Here is a 16771-nt window from a genome sequence, read left to right as displayed (position 1 = left end):
CACAAAAAAAAAAAAAAAACCTATCAGTGAGTGGCAAGCGAAAACAAGCTCAGGGCTCCCACTGATTCTGCATTATGGTGAGTTGTATAATTATTTCATTGTATATTACAATGTAATAATAATAGAAATAAAGTGCACAATAAATGTTATGCACTTAAATCATCTCAAAACCATCCCTCCCCCAACCCCAGTCCATGGAAAAATTGCCTTCCACAAAGCCAGTCGCTGGTGCCTGAAAGGTTGGGGACTGCTGCCTTAGCAGACCCTAAATAAATAATCACCTAGCCAAACAATAAAAACTGTGATAAGTGCTATGACTGTATTTAGCAGGGAGACCTAAGAGGACATTGGAAGTATGGGAATAAAATATTAAACTGAGTCATATTAGACAGGTAGCTGTCTGAGAACTAGCTTGGAACACCTCAATTCTATCTGCCTTCCAGAAATTTCTCCAGAAAAAAACAAACTCCTATCCTTCTTAGTGGGTGGATGTCAACAGACTGGGGAAAAAAAGCCCCAGAAAATAAAATGTAGTGCCTCTGCCTAGTAAGTCAATTCTTTCCACAACCATAAGAGAGGGGAAATAAATATTGCTTTCAAAATCTTTTGAACACAAGGAGACATAAAAAAGTAATAATGCTGATGAAGAACCATCTCTGCTTTAAGCACCTACTTCCTACCTGAAGGACCCAACCAGAGGGACGAACTTGGCAGTGTACAGAAGGCTTTGTTCTAATTTCTTCCTGTTATTGTCCAAAGGATATTTTCTGTGGTGCTGTTTGTGGGTACATATAATGTCTCCTAGTAAATTACTGACTTCTAATATTCACTAAAAGTTTCGAAACCTACGATTGGTCCTGTCGCTTTTTGTGTAGGGAAGATGAAAAAGTGATTCCTGATTTTCTATTAGAGCATGGTACTATATATCACTATTTATTCATTCTTTTTTTTTTTTTTTTTTGAGGTACTCGGGGCTCTCTCTGTTGTGGCCTCTCCCATTGCGGAGCACAGGCTCCGGACGCGCAGGCTCAGCAGCCATGGCTCACGGGCCCAGCCGCTCCACGGCATGTGGGATCTTCCCGGACCGGGGCACGAACCCCATGTCCCCTGCATCCGCAGGAGGACTCTCAACCACTGCGCCACCAGGGAAGCCCTATTCCTTCTACTATTGATGGATATTTGGGTTGTTTCTGACCTGATGCTATTAATAATAAGGTTGCAATGAACATTCTTAAACATTTTGTGCACAGTTATACACATTTCAGTTGGGTATGTACACCTAGGACTGGAATTGCTAGGTCAGAGACTTATGCATGTATTGATATATTCAGCTTTTATAGACACTGTCAAGTTTCCAACGGAGTTGCACCAATTTATACCTCCCACCAGCAGCATGTGAAAGGTCCAGTTGTTCTACATTTTTGCTAAGAATCAGTAATGGTCAGTCTTTTTCATTTTAGTCTTTCTGGCAGGTGTGTAGAAATATTGCATTATGTCGTATCTCATAAAGCTAAAGAAAAAAAATGAATCAGTCACATGAGTGATTTTATTTAAAAAGCTGTGTTAATTACTAATTGTTCACCCAGAGCCCATAGGGAACTTACACCACGAAAAAAAAAAATACAAAAGGAAAAGAAATACACCATTAAGATTTTAATTGGCATTTCCTACTTGATTAATGAGGTTGAGCAACTTTTCCTCTTTATTGGACACTGGATTTCCTTTTTCGTAAAGGGCCTATTCAAATCCTTTGTCCACTTTCTTTTGAGTTGTCTATTTTTCTTTTTATCTTCATTGATTTGTATGAGTATTTTGTTTTATGTTAATATGAGTTATTTGTCAGTAATACATATTGCAAATATATTTTCCCACTCAATGTGTTGTTACTGTTGGTTTATTTTAATGAATAAAGAATCCTAATTTTGTAGTTAGTGCTCTCTTTTCAAGGTCATATTCATTTCTTCTATTGTATCTGGTAGAAGCTTTATTGTTTTACCTTTCACATTCAAAACTATAATCCTTTTGGAGTCTATTTTCATGTATATTATTATGGAATATTCCAAATGCATATAAAATTAAAATAATATTATAAATCTCAAGGTATCTTTCACCCAGCTTCAATATTGTCAGTTGATAGCCAATCTCGTTCCGTTCATACCCACATTTACCTCTCTCTTACCGTGGGTTATTGTGAAGCAAATCTCAAGATACATCATTTTATCTATAAATATTTCAGTATTTATCTCTAATATACATGTACTTTTTTTCTAACAAAACTACAATCATCACAACTTAAAGTTTTTTAATCCTTACTATAATTAAATATCCAGGAAATATTAAAATTTCCCCAGTTGTCCCACAAATTTGTTGTTGTTGTGGTGGTGGTTGTGGTTGTGGTTGACTTTCTCAAATCAGGAACCAGATAAGGTGCATGTATTTCATTTGTTTGATATGCCTCTAAAATCTCTTTTACTCTATATGTTCTATTTTCCTCTCTTATTTTCCTTTAACAATGCAGTTACTGAAGAAATGAGATCATTTGTCCTACGGAATTCCCTTCTTTCCAGATTTTGCTAATTTGTTAATGTCATTTAATATGTCTCTCTATCCCCTGTATTTTCTATAAACTGGTAGTTGGATACAGAAGCTCAATTAGATTTGAGTTTGATTTGAGGGGGGGCAGCAAGTTTATTTTATATGTGATGCCGTGTGCTTCCTATTACACAATATCAATAAGCACATGATGTCTGCTTGTCTTTTTGTGCTAGTAAGACTGATCAGTGGGTTTAGCTGTTTTCAATCTGATCCATCAATTATGGGTTTCCCATATATGATGGGTTTCCAATCAACTTTTCATTTAATGGTTTTAGCCATGATCATCTCTTCAACGGATTCATTCTTACATTAGGAGTTGAAAGTGGTAACATTCTAAGTCTATTATTCCTTCTCAATTTGTTACCTGGAATTATTCTTAAAGAAGAACTTTATTTTAACAACTGTTTGGTTAACTGAATACAGTTCTTCAAGGAAGGGCAGAACAAATGCTTGCTTCTTTCTCTTTACATACCAGGTAACCAGTAAGGCTATTAATTTGTTGTTGTTTAATCATTATAAACTCATGGTTTTTAACATTTTATATGTTTGAAACCAATCTCATCTTGGCCAGTGGAAGCCTATTCAAGGTGATTCCTGAGTTCTTGTAGCACAAACCCAGTAAGTTTCATTAGCTTCCTTGCTTTAAATTACAAGTTGTTAAGTTCATACTGTGTATCTCCTACCTTGAGGAAATGCCATTGGTGCCCCATCCAGATTTCTTTTATAGGGCTATGTAGCCATCCCACAGCTGCTGTGAGTGCTGGCTGTTGTTATGGACTGAATGTTTGTGTCCCCCTAAAATTCATATGTTGAAATCCTACCCACCCCTCATGTAATGATACTAAGAAGTGGAGCCTTTGAGAAGTAATTGGGATTAGATGAGGTCATGAAGGTGGAGCCCTCACGAACGGTATTAGTGCCCTTATAAAAGGAATGAGAGAGCTTGCTTCCTCTCTCTGCTCTCTGCCATGTGAGGATACAGTCAGAAATCAGCCGTCTGCAATTGGGAAGAGGCTTCTCAACAGAATTCCACCATGCTCGCGCTCTGATCTTGGACTTCCAGCCTCCAGAACTATGAAAAATACATTTCTATTGTTTATAAGCCACTCAGTCTATGGTACTCTGTATGGCATCCTGTGTGGATAAGGACAACTGCTAATGACTAACAGCTGCCCTACTTCTCCTGAGAACTATACTTGGCTGATAGGAGTCGCCTAGCATAGGAAATTATGTTCCCTCCCACACACACACATATAAGGCAACCCACTGCCAGCAACTGACTGATTCAGGGGTGTTAAAGGCTGGTTCACGTCTTTTGACACTGCATGTGATCTATGCTCTGAAGCTCTTGTCCCCGCACACACAAATGGATCAGACTTCACCTGAGACTTTTCAACTCTTTCCCTTCCCTATCCTGATTCACTTTCTCCCTTATAAACTTTCCTAAAGGGCACTCTTTTGATAAATCACAAGCACCAGAATCCCTTTCTCAGGCTTTGTTGCTAGAGAACCCAATATGTTATGCTGACCCTGAATTAAGGTTAATCATTTCTTCAAGAACTTGAATTTCTTTTAACAAAAACTGGCATTTCAAGATTATAATTTGGGTTCTAGGAGGTTCCATGAGGATATGGGCATCTGAGAACTGTAAGAACACCAAGATGAAAAAGAGATACAGAAAAAGAAGCTATCTGGATTAAAGAGAAGAGCTCAGCTATTCCACAGTTTTCCTTTTCCCCAGCATTAAATTTTTCTCACTAAATACTTTTGAATCCATAATACTTTTCGCAAAAAAAACTCTGAAATTTCCCTAAGACACAGACCTGATTTCCTATGGGCTAAAAACCTGCATCTACATTGAACAGTCTTAATAAAGAATTTGTGTCAGAGTGTTTGTGAATGACTGCGTGGTAAAGGGGATTTGTATTATCTCTTTAAAACAAACTATATTAAGCACTAGCCTAGGATAGGCCCTGGTGCTACTGCCTGAGGGCATTCCAGGATTGCCCAGGTATTTTGATATTGAATCCACTTGAAGAGAAAATGTTCATTTCCCACTTGAGAGGATATCCAGCCTGTCTCACAGAATATGGTTTCAATTTTCTCTCATCCTCTTTCACAGAGCTCACAAAACCATCAACTAGTGCCTAATAATCTTTACCTTTAGGGAGGTAATTCACATTCCCACAGAGGGGTCTAGTGAGAGTATTCATGTTCAAGCACAATACCAAGAGAGCTTGACTCTCATCTCAAAGTTACAGAAAACGTCCTATTACAGTTTACTGGCTCATGAGTCCATCTCAGAAACAATGAATGTGACCACGAATGTGATGACCTGTAGGAATCCATGCCTCCCCCAATGCTGGAGATTAGGGGCAGAGGTGATTCCTACCCAAAGCATATGAACTGAGATTCAGGGAGAGAGGCATTCTCCCAGAGAAAAAGTGAAATAAAACTGATTGGAGCATGGAGAATGGATGCAGAGTAGCAAAGCAACAAGACTAAGCATGTTTATTCTAGGAAAATTAACAGTTACAGGGCTTCCCTGGTGGCGCAGTGGTTGAGAGTCCCCCGCTGATGCAGGGGACATGGGTTCGTGTCCCGGTCCGGGAAGATCCCACATGCCGCGGAGCGGCTGGGCCCGTGAGCCATGGCCGCTGAGCCTGCGCGTCCGGAGCCTGTGCTCCGCAACAGGAGAGGCCACAACAGTGAGAGGCCCGCGTACCGCAAAAAAAAAAGAAAAAGAAAAACAGTTACAGACAAGCAAAAGACAAACATGAAAAATCCTCCTCCAACTACCTTCACTCTAAGAGCCAACCATTTTCTTAAAGCACATTCTTCTAGATACCACCCTGTCCACAGGCTTCAGTGTTGTATCTGATGGGTCTCTGCATCCACAGCAATTCTCCACTATCTCTGCTTCACCCACACAATGTACTGCTCCATCCTCCTCATCTGTTTCAACTCCTGTTTCTGTCTCATCAAGCCACGTGCACTGACAGGGAGTGAGAAGAAAAATTATCCTTCATCATTAACAGCTTTTGCTAGGAAAGTCAAAACCACAACGATATGTCACTTCTCACTTACTAGGACAGCTATTATTAAGTCAAAAGATAAGGGTTGGAGAGGGTGTAGAGAAAAGGGAACCCTTGTGCACTGCTGGTGGGAATGTCAATTGGTACAGTCATTACAGAAAACAGTGTGGAGATTCCTCAAAAAGTGAAACAGCCAAATGATCCAGCCATCTTACTTCTTGGTATATATCCAAAAGAAATTAAATCACTATCTCAAAGGGATATCTGCACTCCCATGTTCATTATAGCATTACTCACAGTAGCCAAGATACGGAAACAACTGAAGTGTCCACTGACAGATTAATAAAGAAAATGTTGTATACAAATAAAATAGGATATTATTCAGCCTTAAAAAAATAAAGAAGGAAATCGTGCCATTTGGGACAACATGGATGAACCTGGGGGACACTGTGTTAAGTGAAATAAGCCAAGCATAGAAAGACAAGTATTGCAAATACTGCATGATCTCGCTTAGGTATGGAATTTTTAAAAAAGGAAAAAAGAAGTTGAACTCATAGTAACAGCGGGTAGAATGGAGGTTACCAGAGGCTAGAGGTGAGTGAAAAGGGGAGATATTGATCAAAGGTTACAAACTATCAGTTACAAGATGAGTAAGTTCTGGAAACCTAATGTACAGTATGGTGACTATAGTTAATAACAATGCATTATGTACTTGAATTTTGCTAAGAGAGTAGATCGCAACTATTCTCACTGCACACATGCAAAAGAAAGGTAACTATGGGAGGTAATGGATATGTTAATTAGTTTGATTGTGATAATCATTTCATTATGTATACATTATCAAAACATAACATGTATACCTTAAATATGTACAGTTCTTATTTGTCAAAAATCAATTAAAATATTTCAAAACTATAATAAACCAAATTAGCGTTACTATTCTTTGACACCACTCCCCCAAAAAGAGATTTTATGCTAGAATATTTTTGTGATAATTTATTCTGGGGTTTTCAGCTTCAGAGAGACAAAGAGGAATTTCAAAAGACACAGCTGGAAAAACATGGGTTCTAAACCCAGTTTTGGCTTGAGTTGTCTGACCTCCTCTCTGAGACTGTTTCTTATTTGTAAAATAAGGGAGACTATATTTATAGACTGCAGGCTCTAGCCAGAAATAATGCCAATGATCAACTGTTAACTTTCCCAGGGCAGTTCTTCTATTAACAGACAGGAAAGGGTATCAAGCAACATAAACGTCTAGCATAAGTTCATTGAGGGCAATGTCTAATTACTGTTAAAAGGATGCTCTCACCCCATGCAATTGGTGGGCATTCAAGAACTTCTTATTGAAGGATTAGATAATGATGGTAAGTGGAACCAAAGGAAAGAGGGAAAAAGAATAATAATCCAAAAAATTACTTCTTTGAGTTCTATATGCCAACTCCTGGCTGACAGGTGTGCCTGCCCCCTGGTGTTGGTGGGTAGACTTGGGGCTGGGACTCAGGGGGCTGGCACTGCATCAGACACCCAGAGAAGCATCTTCCCCTTGGTTGTACGAGATGACTCCTCCTTCACAGACTGCTGAAAGTTGGGCAAGGCTTTGAGCTTCGACGGGCTACTGGAGAGGAAAGGGAAGACTAAATGGGGCCAGACCTTGATTCTTACCCTGGACAGAAATGGGAGGGCTGGAAATTCATGTTTCATCTCCCAGAGTAGCTGGACAGTGTGAGCGCCATATCTCCCCATCCCCCATCCAGAATTACAGATCCAGGGGTCTTTACTGGGACCTGTGGTAGTTTTCTGTTTCACCCAGTTTCCCTTAACCTTTCCCACCACTGATCTGGAATTGATACAAATTAATCATTTAACAACCACAGGTCCCTAGTCTGTCCATCCTCCAGGTCACCCAGGCTCCCAAGGGACTTCAAAGCTAATCTAGGCTTGGCCTATCCCAGTTTCAGTCATTACATCTGATAAGTTGCTAAAATCTGTAGATGATTCGTCAGCAACATCTCCCATACCCACTTCCTCCCCTGCATCCAACCTCCCTGTACAAGGCCCTCATCATTTCTCCTGTAGAGTATTGCAGTCTCCCTCCCCATTACCCCTCAGACATACTAGAGGCAGAATTATGTTTCTAAAGCACAGACCTGATCATTGTCACTCACCTGCTACAAAAAAACAAACAAACAAACAAACAAAACAAAACACTTCAATGGCTCCCAATTTTTTAACACAACAAAACCCAAACTACTCATCCAGCACTCCATCTCAACCTAACTGGAAGCCAGACTTCTTTTCCAATACCCTTCCAGAGAGCCTGTTCCTGGAAAGCCATCCTAATAAGGTTACCCCACCATACCCTGTGCTCTCCAGACTCCAGGTGCTTGCTTTTGCTTTTCCCTCCACCAGAAAGTCCCTCCACCTCCCCACCACTCATTCTATCCACCCATCCCACCTTCTCCAAAGCATCCAGATTTCTCCTTCGTCAAAATTCATCTCATTCTCTTGTTTTTCTAATCATTTTGCTTTATAGCACATTTAATCATTTGCATTATATTTATATTATTTGTCTACTTACTTTCCTGCTACACCTGGAGGAAAAGGGATCATGTTATCATTATCTTGCTATACTCATCTCACCCCTCGATGGTCCTGAAAGCACGTAGGGTCAAAGGATCTAACTCCATTCCAGTTACTTTCACATACATTATCTCATTTAACCCTCACAATAACTCTACAAAGTATTATCATTATCATCACATCATTCACTTTGCAGAAGAAGAAACGGAGGCACAGAGAGGTTCAACATCTAGCCCAAAGACATGCAGCTGGTATGGTAAAGTTCACCCGTGGAGGTCATGCTTCTCCTACCATATTACACCGCTAAGCATAATGCCTTGCAGAGGACCCAGGCACCAAAATAGGTGCAAAGTTAAATTTCTGTCCAAATACCATACACATGGTAACAATTATTCAGTTGCTACATACAGTAAGGATGAACTTTAAGTTACTTGACGGTGGCTCCATTACGTCCGTTCGTCGTACCAGATTTTTATTTTTGTTGTTCATATATCCTGGTCTTCAACTCAAATTTAAAATGGAGAACTAATGAGACATTCGTCTGGACAATCCCTGTAGAGAACTGGCTGCGTCTCACTTCTTTCCAAGACCTCTTCCCCCTTCCTCCCCTAACCTAGGTTGTCCAGCTCCAACCATACAGACAGCCCTTATGGACAAAGATGTAGAGGCAGGATTAAAAGGACCAAAGGTCTCACATAGGAGCCATGTAGGGTGCCTCAATCAAGCAGATGGGTCACAGGCCCATCCAAAAAGTTCCAGGACAGAGTCTTTCATCTCCCCAGGTCCAACCATCTGCTGAACTCAAACATTACACCCGATTTTTTACAAGATGATCGGATAACACATTTCCCTCTTTTGGCACAATTTGCACTGAGATGATGGTGCTCTGGGCCTATGGGTGAATGAATATTCTCTGGGAATCCAACAAGCTGACTTTCTTTTGTGTGGGAAGCATTTCAATTAGAGAGAAACAAGCCCTATTAACGTCAAGCGACAAGAAGAACACACAGTGAACGGCATTTCTGTTCTGCTGGAACATTAATTGATCAAACAGAGTTGACAAGGACAAATGGTATCACAAGGTGTAGAAGCAAGGGTCTTTGCTGTTTTCTAAATTGTCAAATCAAGTACCCATCCCTGAAGCCTGCACAGGCGCAGTATTACAGTTTCTTTGGGTGCTAATTCCCTTCCTGATGTTGCCAGAGCAACAGACATGTGGGGTTTTTTTTGCGGGGGGGAGAAGGGAGGGTTCCCAGGTAAAACATTTGAAGGAAAAGCACTTTGTTGTTATTACTGCAGAGACAAGAAAGAAGAACCTTTTAGTCCTTGGGAACAGGATGACAACATCTTCTATTTGTGCAGCCCCTTCTTCAGTAAGAGGAGTTTGATGTGCCGTCCTTGTGAGCAAAGGCAAAACTTATCTCCATTTTACAAATTTTACAAGCAAGAAAACTGAGAAGTAGAGAAGGGAGAACCATGAGAAATACAGTATAAGGAAAGATTGGGAAAAGATGTAAATGACCTTGAATTCCAAGCTAAAGGCATTAAACTTAATATTTAATAATTACTAATAATAGTAAAAAAATTATTATTTCAATTTCTTTTTACTACTACATGTACTATCTCATTTAATCCTTACAACAATCCTGTAAAGTAAGAATTATACTCTCCTCCACTTTTCAGATGAGGAAACCACCACTTAGAGGACTTCTGTAGCACAGCCAAGATCACAGAAGTGACAGAAATCAGATCATGCAGGCCACTTAAAGGACATATATATGAAATGGGTGAGAGCTTTTGGAATGTTTTAAGAATGAGGCGATACAATCTTTCAAAATGGTAGATCTGTCTGCTGTGTTGGAAATAGACTGCAGAGAAGCAAGGGTGGAAACAAGGAGCCCCAGGAGGCTATTACAGGAATCCATGTAAGAGATGACAGTGGATCTGAATGAAAGCACAGGAATTGGTGAAAAATGGTCACATTCTGGATAGATCTTAAAGATAAAGCCAATGGGCTCATACAGCTCAATATGGAAAAAACGAACACCCCAATCAAAAAATGGGCAGAAGATCTTAAACAGACATTTTTCCAAAGAAGACAAGCAGATGACCAACAGGCACATGAAAAGATGCTCAACATCACTAATCATTAGAGAAATACAAATCAAAACTACAATGAGGCGGGGACCTTCAAGATGGCGGAGGAGTAAGATGTGAAGATCACCTTCCTCCCCACAAATACATCAGAAATACATCTACATGTGGAACAGCTCCTACAGAACACCTACTGAACACTGGCAGAAGACCTCAGACTTCCCAAAAGGCAAGAAAGTCCCCACGTACCTGGGTAGCACAAAAGAAAAAAGCAAAAACAGAGACAAAAGAATAGGGACAGGACCTGCCCCTCTGGGAGGGAGCTGTGAAGGAGGAAAAGTTTCCACACACTAGGAAACCGCTTCACTGGTGGAGACGGGGGGGTGGGCGGCGGGGGGAGCTTCAGAGCCACGGAGGAGACCGCAGCAACAGGGGTGCAGAGGGCAAAGCAGACAGATTCCTGCACACAGGATAGGTGCTGACCAGCATTCACCAGTCCGAGAGGCTTGTCTGCTCACCCGCTGGGGCGGGTGGGGGCTGGGGGCTGAGGCTCGGGCTTCGGAGTTCAGATCCCAGGGAGAGGACTGGGGTTGGCGGCATGAACACAGCCTGAAGGGGGCTAGTGTGCCACAGCTAGCAGGGAAGGAGTCCAGGAAAAAGTCTGGAACTGCCTAAGAGGCAAGAGACCGTTGTTTTGGAGTGCGCGAAGAGAGGGGATTCAGAGCACCACCTAAATGAGTGCTAGACAGGCGCAACCCACGGCTATCAGCATGGACAACAGAGATGGGCATGAAACGCTAAGGCTGCTGCTGCAGGCACCAAGAAGCCTGTGTGCAAGCACAGGTCACTATCCACACCTCGCCTCCGGGGAGCTTGTGCAGCCCGCCACTGCCAGGGTGCCGTGAACCAGGGCCAACTTCCCCGGGAGAACGCACGGCGCGCCTCAGGCTGTTGCAACATCACACTGCCCTCTGCCACCGCAGGTTCGCCCCGCATTCCATACCCCTCCCTCACCCTCCCACCACAGTCTGAGTGAGCCAGAGGCCCCTAGTCAGCTGCTCCTTTAACCTCGTCCTGTCTGAGAGGGGAACAGACACCCTCAGGCTACCTACAAGCAGAGGGGGGACCATATCCAAAGCTGAACCCCAGGAGCTGTGCGAACAGAGAAGAGAAAGGGAAATCTCTCCCAGCAGCCTCAGGAGCAGCGATTAAATCTCCACAATCAACTTGATGTACCCTGCATCTCCGGAATACCTGAATATACAACGAATCATCCCAAAATTGAGGTGGTGAAATTTGGGGGCAACTGTAGACTCGGGGTTTGCTTTCTGCAACTACTTTGTTTCTGTTTTTATGTTTATCTTAGTTTACTATTTAGAGCTTATTATCTTTAGTAGATTTGTTTATTGATTTGGTTGCTCTCTTCCTTTATTTAAATATATATATATTTTTTTTTTTTACATTTTTCTCTTTTTGTGAGTTTGTATGTGTATGCTTCTTAGTGTGATTTTGTCTGTATAGCTTTGCTTTTACCATTTGTCCTAGGGTTCTGTCTGTCCATTTTTTTTTTTTACTATAGTTTTTAGCACTTATTATCAGTGGTGGATTTGTTCATTAACTTGGTTGATCTCTTCTTTCTTTTTTTTAATACTTTATTATTTTTTATTTTTAATAATTTTTTTATTTTAATAACTTTATTTTATTTTTTCTTTCTTTCTTTTCCTTCCTCCCTTTACTTCTGAGCCATGTGGCTGACAGGGTCTTGGTGCTCTGTCTGGGTGTCAGGCCTGAGGCTCTGAGGTGGGAGAGCCAAGTTCAGGACATTGGTCCACCAGAGACCTCCCGGCCCCACATAATATCAAATGGTGAAAGCTCTCCCAGAGATCTCCTTCTCAATGCTAAGACCCAGCTCCACTCAACGACCAGCAAGCTACAGTGCTGGACACCCCATGCCAAACAACTAGCAAGACAGGAACACAACCCCACACATTAGCAGAGAGGCTGCTTAAAATCATAATAAGTTCACAGACGCCCCAAAACACACCATCAGATGTGATCCTGCCCAGCAGAAAACAAGATCCAGCCTCATCCACCAAAACACAAGCACCAGTTCCCTCCTCCAGGACCCCTACACAACTCACTGAACCAACCTTAGCCACTGGGGACAGATACCAAAAACAACAGGAGCTACGAACCTGCAGCCTGCAAAAAGGAGACCCCAAACACAGTAAGATAAGCAAAATGAGAAGACAGAGAAATACACAGCAGATGAAGGAGCAAGGTAAAAACCCACCAGACCAAACAAATGAGGAGGAAATAGGCAGTCTACCTGAAAAAGAATTCAGAGTAATGATAGTAAAGATGATCCAAAATGTTGGAAATAGAATGGAGAAAATACAAGAAACATTTAACAAGGACCTAGAAAAACTAAAGAGGAAGAAAACAATTATGAACAATACAACAAATGAAATTAAAAATTCTCTAGAAGGAATCAATAGCAGAATAACTGAGGCAGAAGAATGGATAAGTGACCTGGAAGACAAAAGTGTGGAAATAACTACTGCAGAGCAGAATAAAGAAAAAAAAAATGAAAAGAATTGAGACAGTCTCAGAGACCTATGGGACAACATTAAATGCACCAACATTCGAATTATAGGGGTCCCAGAAGAAGAAGAGGAAAAAAAAGGGACTGAGAAAATATTTGAAGAGATTATAATTGAAAACTTCCCTAATATGGAAAAGGAAATAGTCAATCAAGTCCAGGAAGTGCAGAGAGTCCCATACAGGATAAATCCAACAAGAAACATGCCAAGACACTTATTAATCAAACTATCAAAAATTAAATACAAAGAAAAAATATTGAAAGCAGCAAGGGAAAAGCAACAAATAACATACAAGGGAATCCCCATAAGCTTAACAGCTCATCCTTCAGCTGAAACTCTGAAAGCCAGAAGGGAGTAGCAGGACATATTTAAAGTGATGAAAGGGAAAAACCTACAGCCAAGATTATTCTACCCAGAAAGAATCTCATTCAGATTTGAGGGAGAAATTAAAACCTTTACAGACAAGCAAAAGCTAACAGAATACAGCCCCACCAAACCAGCTTTACAACAAATGCTAAAGGAATTTGTCTAGGTAGGAAACACAAGAAAAGGAAAAGACCTACAATAACAAACCCAAAACAATTAAGAAAATGGTAATAGGAACATACATATCAATAACTACCTTAAATGTAAATGGATTAAATAGTCCAACCAAAAGACATAGACTGTCTGAATGGAAAGAGAAACAACACCTGTATATATGCTGTCTACAAGAGACCCACTTCAGACCCAGGGACACATACAGATTGAAAGTGAGGGGATGGAAAAGCATATTCTATGCAAATGGAAATCAACAGAAAGCGGGAGTAGCAATTCTCATATCAGATAAAATAGACTTTAAAATAAAAACTATTACAAGAGACAAAGAAGGACACTACATAATAATCAAGGGATCAATCCAAGAAGAAGATATAACAATTGTAAATATTTATGCACCCAACACAGGAGCACCTCAGCACATAAGGCAAATGTCATAAAGGGGGAAATCAACAATAACACAATAATAGTAGGGGAATTTAACGCCCCACTTTCACCAATGGACAGATCATCCAAAATGAAAATAAATAAGGAAACACAAGCTTTAAATGATACATTAAACAAGATGGACTTAATTGATATTTATAGGACACTCCATCCAAAAACAACAGAATACACATTTTTCTCAAGTGCTCATGGAACATTCTCCAGGATAGATCATATCTTGGGTCACAAATCAAGCCTTGGTAAATTTAAGAAAATTGAAATTGAATGAAGTATCTTTTCTGACCACAACGCCATGAGACTAGATATCAATTACAGGAAAAGATCTGTAAAAAATACAAACACATGGAGGCTAAACAATACACTACTTAATAACGAACTAATCACTGAAGAAATCAAAGAGGAAATCAAAAAATACCTAGAAACAAATGACAATGGAGACACAACGACCCAAAACCTGTGGGATGCAAAAAAGCAGTTCTAAGGGGGAAGTTTATAGCAATACAAGCCCACCTTAAGAAGCAGGAAACATCTAGAATAAACAACCTAACCTTGCACCGCAAGCAATTAGAGAAAGAAGAACAAAAAAACCCCAAAGCTAGCAGAAGGAAAGAAATCATAAAAATCAGATCAGAAATAAATGAAAAAGAAATGAAGGAAACAATAGTAAAGATCAATAAAACTAAAAGCTGGTTCTTTGAGAAGATAAACAAAATAGATAAACCACTAGCCAGACTCATCAAGAAAAAAGGGAGAAGACTCAAATCAATAGAATTAGAAATGAAAAAGGAGAAGTAACAACTGACACTGCAGAAATACAAAGGATCATGAGAGATTACTACAAGCAACTATATGCCAATAAAATGGACAACGTGGAAGAAATGGACAAATGCTTAGAAAAGCACAGCCTTCAGAGAATGAACCAGGAAGAAATAGAAAATATAAACAGACCAATCACAAGCACTGAAATTGAAACTGTGAGTAAAAATCTTCCAATAAACAACAGCCCAGGACCAGATGGCTTCACAGGTGAATTCTATTAAACATTTAGAAAAGAGCTAACACCTATACTTCTCAAACTCTTCCAAAATATAGCAGAAGGAGGAACACTCCCAAACTCATTCTAAGAGGTCACCATCATCCTGATACCAAAACCACACAAAGACGTCACAAAAAAAGAAAACTACAGGTCAATATCACTGATGAACATAGATGCAAAAATCCTCAACAAAATACTAGCAAACAGAATCCAACAGCACATTAAAAGGATCATACACCATGATCAAGTGGGGTTTACCCCAGGATTGCAAGGATTCTTCAATATACGCAAATCAATCAATGTGATACACCACATTAGCAAACTGAAGGAGAAAAACCATATGATCATCTCAATAGATGCAGAAAAAGCTTTTGACAAAATTCAACACCATTTATGATAAAAACCCTCCAGAAAGTAGGCATAGAGGAAACTTACCTCAACATAATAAAAGCCATATATGACAAACCCACAGCCAACATCGTCTTCAATGGTGAAAAACTGAAAGCATTTCCGCTAAGTTCAGGAACAAGACAAGGTTGCCCACTCTCACGACTATTATTCAGCATTGTTTTGAGAATCAATCAAAGAAGAAATCAGAGCAATCAGAGAAGAAGAAGAAATAAAAGGAATCCAAATCAGAAAAGAAGATGTAAAGCTGTCGCTGTTTGTAGATGACATGATACTATACATACAGAATCATAAAGATGTTACCAGAAAACTACTAGAGCTAATCAATGAATTTGGTAAAGTAGCACGATGCAAAATTAATGCACAGAAATCTCTTGCATTCCTATACACTAACGGTGAAAGATCTGAAAGAGAATTTAAGGATACGCTCCCATTTACTATCGCAACAAAAAGAATCAAATACCTAGGAATAAACCTACCTAAGGAGAAAAAAGACCTGTATGCAGAAAACTATAAGACACTGATGAAAGAAATTAAAGATGATACAAACAGATGGAGGGATATTGCATGTGCTTGGATTGGAAGAATCAACACTGTGAACATGACTATACTACACAAAGCAATCTACAGATTCAATGCATCCCTATCAAACTACCAATGACATTTTTTGCAAAACTAGAACAAAAAATTGCACAATTTGTATGGAAATACAAGAGACCCCAAATAGCCAAAGCAATCTTGAGAAAGAAAAACAGAGCTGAAGGAATCAGTCTCCTGGACTTCAGCCTATACTACAAAGCTACAGTCATCAAGAAAGTATGGTACTGGCACAAATACAAAAATATAGATCAATGGAACAGGATAGAAAGCCCAGAGATTCACCTTATCATTGACAAAGGAGGCAAGAGTATACAATGGAGAAAAGACAGCCTCTTCAATAAGTGGTGCTGGGAAAACTGGACAGCCACATGTTTAAGAATGAAATGAGAACACTCCCTAACACCATACACAAAAATAAACTCAAATTGGAATAAAGACCTAACTGTAAGGCCAGACACTATAAAACTCTTAGAGGAAAACATAGAACACTCTATGACATAAATCACCACAAGATCCTTTTTGATCCACCTCCTAGAGAAATGGAAATAAAAACAAAAATAAACAAATGGGACCTAATGAAACTTAAAAGCTTTTTCACAGCAAAGGAAAGACAAAAAGACAACCCTCAGAATGGGAAAAAATATTTGCAAACGAAGCAACTGAGAAAGGATTAATCCCCAAAATATATAAGCAGCTCATGCAGCTCAATATCAAAAAACAAACAATCCAGTCCAAAAATGGGCAGAAGACCTAAATAGACATTTCTCCAAAGAAGATATACAGATTGCCAACAAACACATGAAAGGATGCTCAACATCACTAATCATTAGAGAAAT

Source organism: Pseudorca crassidens, chromosome 14, assembly GCF_039906515.1.
Source record: "Pseudorca crassidens isolate mPseCra1 chromosome 14, mPseCra1.hap1, whole genome shotgun sequence".
Lineage (NCBI taxonomy): Eukaryota > Metazoa > Chordata > Mammalia > Artiodactyla > Delphinidae > Pseudorca > Pseudorca crassidens.
This window is presented reverse-complemented; position numbering follows the sequence as displayed.